The sequence below is a fragment of the Amblyraja radiata genome, chromosome 39 (assembly GCF_010909765.2).
Source record: "Amblyraja radiata isolate CabotCenter1 chromosome 39, sAmbRad1.1.pri, whole genome shotgun sequence".
NCBI lineage: Eukaryota > Metazoa > Chordata > Chondrichthyes > Rajiformes > Rajidae > Amblyraja > Amblyraja radiata.
Window position 1 is genome coordinate 7,919,718 of NC_045994.1, and position 10,311 is coordinate 7,930,028.

Consider the following 10,311-nt stretch of genomic DNA (forward strand, 5'->3'; position numbering starts at 1 on the left):
TGCGTTGCGGAGATGAAAGAAGGAGGTTTTAATGACATGGCGGATGTGAGGCTCAAGGGAGAGGGTGGAATCAAAGATCACGCCAATGTTGCGGGCCTGGGGAGATGGGGAGAGTGGTGCCGTCGATGGTGAGAGTGGGGTTATTGATTTTGCTGAGTGTGGCTTTGGAGCCTATGAGGAGGAATTCTGTCTTATCGCTGTTGAGTTTGAGGAAATTATGTTGCATCCAGGTTTTTATAGCTGACAAACAGGAGTTGATATGGGAGAGGGGGGGGTTGTGGGGGGATTTGGTGCCAAGGTAAATCTGGGTGTCATCAGCGTAACAGTGGAAGTCCAGATTGAAATGGCGGAGTATCTGACCAAGGGGGAGGATGTAGATGATGAAGAGGAGGGGGCCGAGTACGGAGCCTTGGGGAACGCCTTGAGTGACTGTGGCTGTAGCAGAGGTGTGGTTGTGGAGAGAGATGAAATGGGATCTGTTGGAAAGGTAGGAACGGAGCCAGCTGAGTGCAGAGCCTTCAATGCCGAGGTCTTTGATTCTGGTGAGCAGGATGTTATGGTTCACTGTATCGAAGGCTGCGCTCAGGTCGAGGAGGATGAGGATGTTGAGGGAACCAGTGTCAGCAGAGGTGAGGAGGTCGTTGAGGACTTTGAGGAGAGCAGTTTCTGTGCTATGGAGGGGGCGAAAGCCAGATTGGAGGGGTTCAAGTAGGTTATACGCAAGGAGGTGGGAATGAAGTTGCGACGCAACGATACGTCCAGGGTTTTTGAAAGAAAGGGGAGGTTTGAGATTGGGCGGTAGTTAATGAGAGAGGAGGGATCAAGACCAGGTTTCTTTAAGATTGGTGTAACGGCAGCAGTTTTGAAAGCGGAGGGGACAATTCCTTGGGACAATGAGGAGTTGAAGAGATTAGTGAGGTGTTTAAGTGTTTAAGAAGGAAGTGCAGATGCTGGAAAATCGAAGGTACACAAAAAAGCTGGAGAAACTTAGCGAGTGCAGCAGCATCTATGGAGCGAAGGAAATAGGCAACGTTTCGGGCCGAAACCCTTCTTCAGACTTCACCACTAATACAAGGTGAGTTCCACAGTTTCGAAGCTCTCGTTGCAGAAATTTGTCATTTTTCTGCCAAAATCACACCTCTACGTATGCATCAATAGAACCCCTGTTCACAATCCCATAAAAATCAGCAACAGCTTGCTTCTGTAAGCCCTGCCTCATCCTTAAATCATTTCACAGAACAGATACATCTTACCACTGTTGAGATGAACCATGTTTCCAACAATTGATACATGAATCCCTGAGAGTAATTGATCACATTTTGTGATACGTTGATGTCTGCTGGAGCAAACTTGTCTCAGTCGCTTGATGGATCTTCGAAATCTTGCAACAGCAAATATTTCTTCTTTCATTTCAATATCTACGGGTGACAGATTCCAGAACTGAGCCAATTTCAAGATATGTCAATAGCTTATTTCTTCGAAAGATAGTCAACAGTTACTGGATATTCCAGTTAATTGCCAACTTTTCTTAAGGAATGACTAGAAGGACTCTTACCCAGTGAAGTGGGTCACCGACATGTTTTTTTCTCAGGACTGAGATGAGGAACATTTTCACGCAGAGTGTTGTGAATCTGTGGGATTCTCTGCCACAGAAGGCTGTGGGAGCCAATTCACTGGATGTTTTCAAGAGAGAGTTAAATTTAGTTTTAAGGGCTAACGGAATCAAGGGATCTGGGGAAAGCAGGAACAGGGTACTGATTCTGGATGATCAGCCATGATCATATTGAATGGTGGTGCTGGCTGGAAGGGCTGAATGGCCTATTTCAGCACCTATTTTCTATGTTTCTATGCTTCTGTTTCCGGAGTGGTTTCATGTCTGGGGCCTCCGCTCAGAAGATGATTCCTTTCCACAATCTTCAGCTCCAATTCCAAGTGCCAACAAACCCTGCCGACCATCTTCCATCCCTGACGCCTGCCCTACCCCGACCTCACTCACCTGTGAACAGTCCCAAGTCATCATCTGAAGAAGGGATTCAGCCCGAAACGTTGCCTATTTCCTTTGCTCCATAGATGCTGCCTCACCCGCTGAGTTTCTCCAGCACTTTTGTCTACCTTCGATTTTCCAGCATCTGCAGTTCCTTCTTAAACACCAAGTCATCATCTGTTGGCCCACATAGGACAAGACTTTGACCTGGATTAGAGCCATTTTGAAATGTGGAGAGGGGATGGGGAAAGAGATAAGCGATGGATCTTTCTGGCCCAGTCGGAGCACCTCTGGTGTACGTCAAACCTGAAACTAAACTTTTAATCACAGCGATCATCTAACCTAAATGTAAAAATGTAGAAACTGTAGACTTTGATTAGTGTGGTAGTCAGAGGGCACAACATCAGGATAAGGGGCTGTACTTTTACAATGGAGATGAGAAGGAATGTCTTCAGTCAGAGGGTGGTGAATCTGTGGAATTCATTAACACAGGCACCTATGGAGGTCATGTTATTGTGTGGTTTTACTGCAGGGATTGATAGATACTTGAGTATCAATCATTCCACTAACTTAAGTATTCCACCTTCAGCCCTACCCTCACCCCTACAGCCAGGGTGGGTGAGAAATGCAGCCAGAAGGCAAGGAGCAGCCCCTTTAGGTATTGCAACAGTGGCTGCGACCTCACGCACTCCATGTACATGTGGCACACAGACTCTTCCAGCCCGCAACAGTGGCAGGCGGCTGGCGAGTCTGTGAACCGCGAGAGAAACAGGTTGCAGGGAACACCTCGGTGCAGTACCCTCCACCCCAGGTCCCCAATGTAGAGGGGGAGAATCCCTGCGTAGAGGGACCCCCACCGGGGGCCCCAATCTGAGATCCTTTATGTTAACAGGCCAGGTTCTAATTTTAAGGCTACACCCCATTGTCCTCAACTCACCCATCAGTGTAAAACCCCCCTTTCTCTCTTGACCCTATCAATTCCATTCACAATCCTTTAAATCAGAGTTAATCTTCCTTAATCTGTTGGATTTGGCGGATTTAGTGTCTAGTTGATACGATCTCTCCTTGGAAGTTTGGGAACATTCTAGGGGCTGTGCACAGGACTCCTTCCAAGGTCAACATCTTTCTAAGATGCAGTGGCCAGAATCTTACACAGGGCTCCAGATGTGGTCTAACCAAGGCTTTGCTCTGTGGTGGTGAAGCCTCCTCATTGTAAACTCTCTCTTGCTTTGGTTTTAACAGGGGACACGATGTGAAGCTTAGTAATGGCTGAGATGGAGGAATGATGAACTAGTTCACCAGTCATGATGAGACTCATGTCAGAGGTTATGGGGACCAGGCAGGAGAATGCGTTTGGGAGGGAGCTATCGATCAGCCATGATTGAATGGAAGAGTAGACTTGATGGGCCGAATGGGACAACGGGAGTGTTCAGCACTGGGAACCTGAGCAGGTAAGCAGCTATGATCAGGGTAGAATAGGGGGCCAGGTGTAAGGCTGGACTCAGGGTCAAGAATGAGAGAAGGTATGCAACTGGAGTCAGGGTCAGGAGTAGTACCAGGTGTGCAGTGAGACCCAGGTTGGTCAACATGGGCCAAGTGTTTGATTATAATCTGAAAGGTCTGAATGACAATAAAGGATCTATCTATCTATCTATCTATCTATCTATCTATCTATCTATCTATCTATCTATCTATCTATCTATCTATCTATCTATCTATCTATCTATCTATCTATCTATCTATCTATCTATCTATCTATCTATCTATCTATCTATCTATCTAAAGATCATTGTGTTCAAGAAGGAACTGCAGATGCTGGAAAATCGAAGGTACACAAAAATGCTGGAGAAACTCAGCGGGTGCCGCAGCATCTATGGAGCGAAGGAAATAGGTAACGTTTCGGGTCGAAACCCTTCTTCAGACTGATAGGGGGTGACGGGGAGAAGGAAGGAAAAAGGAGGAGGAGGAGCCCGAGGGCTGGGGGATGGGAGGAGACAGCTCGAGGGCTGAGGAAGGGGAGGAGACAGCAAGGGCTAACAAAATTGGGAGAATTCAATGTTCAAAAAAATGTGGTCATACAGTTGTTAGCTCCACACTCTCCCCCTCCCCCTGGTCGCTATGCTCCCTCAGGCTTGTTCGCTTGCAATTTCTCACTCTCAACCCTCACCCAATGTTGGGAGCCCTGCTCTTTTCCACACACTTCCTATCTCTCTTTTTACCATCTCCCCTCACTCCCCTCTCCATCCACAGTCTTCATATTCCCAATCAGCAGGGTTCGCTGGTCGACACCGACTCAGTGGGCCGTGGGGCCTATTTCCGCGCTGTATCTCTAAACTAAACTATATTACACAAAACACAAGGAGCCTCCCATTCACAGTCCCCACATGGTTCCGTTTATTTGACTGCAGTTTAATTTCCCCTTTAAGTCAGCGTTTCAGCTTCGCTAGGTGGCAGCAAAGACCACAACAAGGTTGCACACAGACTATAACTCACTTCATCCCGGTGAATGGACAGAAATTGGAGCTGTTAACAGATCCAAGAGACATGTTCAAAGTAGCTTTGTTTTGTTTATTATTGTCATGAACACCGATGTACAGTGAGAAGCCTTGGTGTTGCATGCTAAACCCGTCAGTGAGAAGCCTTGGTGTTGCATGCTAAACCCGTCAGTGAGAAGCCTTGGTGTTGCATGCTAAACCCGTCAGTGAGAAAACTAAACGTGACAGGATACAGGATAACTACAAGTACAGGATAAAGGGAATAACGTTTGGTGCAAGATAAAGTCCAGTAAAGTCCAATTAAAGATAGTACGAAGGTCTTCAATTAGGTAGATGGCAGGTCAGGACCGCTTTCTAGTGGTGATAGGATGGTGGAGGAACCACAAGTTTTGAGAACTTTTGGCTGGCCAACAAAGTAGCAAGGCTTGGTGGCACAGCGGTGGAGTTGCTGCTTTACAGCGCCAGAGACCCGGGTGCAATCCTGACTATGTGTGCTGTCTGTATGGAGTTTGTACGTTCTCCCTGTGATAGTCCATGTTTGTTCATGCCATCGTGGACTTGCTTTGGTCTAGTGAAATATCATTGGTTGGACATCTGGTGGCGCTGTTGCTAGCTGCCTCCACCCACAGCCTGACTGGCTTTTTTAATTTTGTTATGTTTAGAGTGTGTTTTTTTTTTGTTTTGGTTTTTTCGGTATTTTATGTGCGGGGAAGCGGGTAGGGTAAGGGGGAAACCGTCCTTCAGTCGCTTCCTGGCGAGGATGTGGCTATTATCCGAGTCGCGTCCTCGAAACCCCCCCCCCCCCCCCGCCCCGCGGCCTACCAACTGGATTGGCGCGGCCTTTCCTGCCGGGACCGGACCAGAGCTTCAGCAGCGGCGGCAAGGCGCTGGAAACATCACGGAGCGGGGGAGGCCTTCCTGGGATCGCCGCTTGGAGCTCCGGAGTGCTGGGCCGCTGCTCCAACATCGCGGAGCTGTGGATGCGGAGCTCCCAACGCGGGCGGTGCTGACTTTAACATCGCGGAGTCCTGGGACCCTTTGCCGGGGGTCGCCAGCGGGAATCTCCACCCAGGGGACATCGGGAGACGCGGACTCCGGTGGAAGGTGGCCGACGGGAGGTTCCCGGCGAGAGGGCCTGAACATCGGCGACGGACGCCCCGACCATGGGTGAACATTGGGGAACATTGGCGAGGAGGTTGACTGGACTTTGGTTCCTTCCCTCACAGTGGGGAACGTTGGTGCCGCTGTGGGGATGTTTGCGTTGTGGACTACTGTGTTCTGTGTTTTGTGTTTTTTAAATTTTATTATTTTTGTGTATGACTGTAAGGGAAAAAGAATTTTGTTGTCTCTTCATTGAAGCCAATGACAATAAATTAAATCAAATTAAAATCAAATCAAAAACTTGTTCTAACCCACAGGAAGATGCATGGGCCTGCCCATAACATTCCCCTTGGGCATCAGTGTTCCTTCCCTGGCCTGTTGTTTGTGCAGCTTGTAACCTCTGAAGAGAACAGTACTTTAGTTTAGTTTAGTGTTAGTTTAGTTTAGAGATCCAGCGCGGAAACAGTGCCCGCCAAGTCCGCACCGACCAGCGATCCCCGCACAATAACATCATCCTGCACATACTTGGGACAATTTATATTTATACCAAGTCAACTAGCCTACAAACTTGCACGCCTTTGGAGTGCGGGAGGAAACTGAAGATCTCGGAGAAAGACCATACAGTCGTGGGAAAAACATACAAACTCCGTACAGATAGCACCCATAGTCAGGATCGAACCCGGGTCTCTGGCGCTGTACGACAGCAACTCTACCGCTGCGCCAACATGCCGCCCGATTAATTCCCAACAACATTGGGAAGAGTGACTCCTGCTCTATCTGCCTTGCACCCCATGGCTTCATGACGCAACTGTGCGGCCTGCTATACTCAAACATTGATACTTCCTTGTTCTCTACGATCCTTGCTTAGCTAAGGAACAGGTCGATTGCAACACTTGGAAGCACTTTTTAACGATAGCCGGCTGGCGAAAGATCAGGATGACTAAGACCTTGTGATAACAGCTCCTTCGACAATTATTAGATCATTACACGCACGCCTTATCAGACGATCATTATCCTTGTCAATACAACTTTATATGGCACTGACAACATCAACACGTGCCTACTTGTCAGAGTGATGGGGAAATAAGTGGGTGGCTGACTTTTCAATCAAGGAATGAGGGCAGAGGAAACTGGAGAAGTTTCAGGCATCTCAGCCCTTTAGTTTAGTTTCATTTAGTTTTGTTTATTGTCACGTGTACTGAGGTAGATAGTATTTCAGGACTGCTCTCTAGTAGTGGTAGGATGCTTCACCACTCAACAGGACCGTAGCTGACATCCCACATCTGCTCCCCCTTTCACACAAGTATCACCTGCCCCTCAGTGTGGGATGTTTACATTTTCCTGCACGAATTAAAAAGCAAAAAAAAAAATGGAGTTTGCTAGAGAATTGAAATAAAAGCAGAAAATACTGGAAATACAGCAGCACGTCAAGCAGCAACAAAACGGTTAAATGATCAATGGCCTCAATCCCATTCTTCTCCCATCTCCTCAAACATTAACTCTCTTTCTCTCTGCATAGACACTGCTTGACCTAATGAGTATCCTCTGCATTTGTGGTTATGTTGAGGACATTTGGCAGTATGGTGGCGCAGCAGTAGAGTCGCTGCCCTATGCCCCTGTCCCACTTAGGAAACCCGAACGGAAACCTCTGGAGACCTTGCGCCCCACCCAAGGTTTCCGTGCAGTTCCCGGAGGTTCCCGGAGGTTTTTGTCAGTTTCCCTACCTGTTTCCACTACCTGCAACCTCCGGCAACCACCTGCAACCTCCGGGAACCGCACGGAAACCTTGGGTGGGGCGCAAAGTCTCCAGAGGTTTCTGTTCAGGTTTCCTAAGTGGGACAGGGGCATTACAGCTCTTGCAGTGCCAGAGTTCCGGGCTTGATCCCGACTACAGGTACTGTCTGTACGCAGTTTGTACCTTCTCCCCGTGACCGCGTGGATTTTCGCCGGGATCTCCGGTTTCCTCCTACACTCCAAAGACGTACAGGTTTATAGGTTAATTGGTTTGGTTAGTATATTTAGTATAAGCGTAAACTGTCCCTAGCATGTGTAGGCGTGGGTTAATGTGCGGGGATTTCCGCGCTGTTTCCGCGTTGTATCTCTAAACTAAACTAAACTAAATTTGCTGCCGTCATTGTTAATGCTAAATTACTTATTCAGGATTTAAGCAACTGTCAATTTGTGTCATGATTTCAAATTTTCTCATAACTGCAGTGAGATTTGAGAATGTCTCTGAATCATATTCCAAAAATTGCCATCATTGATGTATCAATTCCGCTTTTATAATTTGCATGTTGTGGTTTCAATGTTCAGAATGTTCACATTGTTCAGAAGCCGTGAAGTCATAGAATTATAGGAAGAGGCATTTCGTACCCCTGAGTCATAGTCGTGCAGCAATGCAGTATGGAAACAGGCCCTTCTGCCCAACGCATCCCTGCTGACCAAGATGCCCATCTAAGCTATTTTCCCCATATCCCTCTACACCTTTTCTATCCACTTACCAATCCCTGTGTCTTTTATATGTTGAAGCAAGGAAATGCAGATGCTAGTTGATACACAAAATGATACAAAGTGCTGAAGTAACTCAGCAGGTCAGGCAGCATCTCTGGAGAACATGGACAGATGATGTTTCAGATCGAGATTGTTCTTCTGACTCGGGGTATGACGAAGTGCCTTGACCGGAAACGTCACCTATCTACTTTCTCCAGCAATGTTTCCTGACCTGCTGAGTTACTTCAGCACTTTGTGTGCTTTTGTGTCTTTTAAATGTTGTTACACCTGTCCCAACTACTTTCTCTGGCAGCCTGTTCCGTGAAAATGTTGCCTCTCAGGTTACTATCAAATCTTTCCCTTCTTACCTTAAACCGATGTCCCCTGGTTTATTGATTTCCCCTTATGTGCCATGTGTGGGGGGCTGCACAGTGGCTCAATGTTAGAGTTGCTGCCTTACAGCGTCAGAGACTTGGGTTCGATCCTGACAATGGGTGCCATCCGTACAGAGTTTGTACGTTTTCCCTGTGAACGTGTGGGTTTTCTCCAGGTGCTCTGGTTTCCTCCCACACTCCAAAATCGTACGGGTTTATAGGTTAATGGGCTTCTGTAAATTGTAAATTGTCCCTAGTGTGTTGGATAGAACTAGTATATGGGGTGATCGTCGGTCGATGCAGACTCGATGGGCCGAAGGGCCTGTTTCCGCACTGTATCTCTAAAGTCTAAAAAGCTTAAAGATAAACACACAGGTTTGTAGGTTAATTGACTTCTGTAAATTGTAAATTATCCCTTGTGTGTTGGATAAAAATGGTGGACAGGGTGATCGCTGGTCGACGCGGACTCGATGGGCCGAAGGGCCTGTTTCCACACTGCATCTCTAAAGTCTAAAATAGCTAAAGATTAATGAAGGCAGAAGGCTGTCAGGACTGGGAATATTGACTGGAGAAAGTACTCGAAGCAGACGGGAGAGAATGAAACATGCCTTCGAAAGGTGCAACATCCAGGCTCCTGTAAACCTGGTTCAGTGGGTTTAACACTGTGATATACAAACAATGTGTAAGCAATGTTAAAGCCCTGTCCCACGGTACGAGTTCATTCCAAGAGCTCTCCCGAGTTTGCCCTGATTCGAACTCGGAGATTTACGGCAATGGCCGCTCGGCGGTACTCGGGGCTCTCGTGGACATTTTTCAACATGTTGAAAAATCTTCACGAGTCTTCCCGTGCTTACCTGCCGTTAGCGCGTCTTCCCGAGTACCTGCCGTTAGCGCTAAGAGACGTCCCCGAGCTCCGACGTACCCGCTACATTCATTCTCCGTGCTTACCACGAGTTTGATTATTTTTTAAACTCGGGAGAGCTCTTGGAATGAACTCGTACCGTGGGACAGGGCTATTATGATTGGCATGGTGGCGCAGCGGTAGAGTTGCTGCCTTATGCCCCTGTCCCACTTAGGAAACCTGAACGGAAACCTCTGGAGACTTTGTGCCCCACCCAAGGTTTCCGTGCAGTTCCCGGAGGTTTTTGTCAGTCTCCCTACCTGCTTCCACTACCTGCAACCTCCTACAACCACCTGCATCCTCCGGGAACCGCACGGAAACCTTGGGTGGGGTGTAAAGTCTCCAGAGGTTTCCGTTCATGTTTCCTAAGTGGGACAGTGGCATTACAGAGCCAGAGACCCGGGTTCAATCCTGGCCACGGGTACTGTCTGTGCTAAGTTTGAGGTAACGTGGACTTACCATCGGAACGATCCCTTGCCTGGGATCGACGCTCCAACTGCAGCCTGCGGATTTCACCATCCAGGAGCTACAGTGTCGGGGAGAGACCGATGTCGGGAAGCTCCAAACGATGCAGAAGTCTTGACGCAGAAGGGTTACATTTTTTCTCGCCTTCCATCACAGTGAGGAATGTGGAGGAGTCACTCTGGTCGATGTTCATGTTAAAATGTATTTAGTGTGTTTTGGTGCTTTTTAATGATATGAATGTATGGCAAATCAAATTCCTCGTATGTTGCAAAACATACTTGGCTAATAAAGTCTGATTATGACTATTATGATTATTCCTTATGGCCTTATGGCTAAATCTGGCTTTCACCTCAGCCCTTGGCATGCATTTGTGATGTGTAGCTAACACCTGGGAGAAATATTCCATGTTAATAAAGAGTATATTTTGTCTTGCTATCGAAAGCGAATGGTATGTTAGCATTCATAGCAAAAGGATTTGAGTATAGGAGCAGGGAGGTTCTA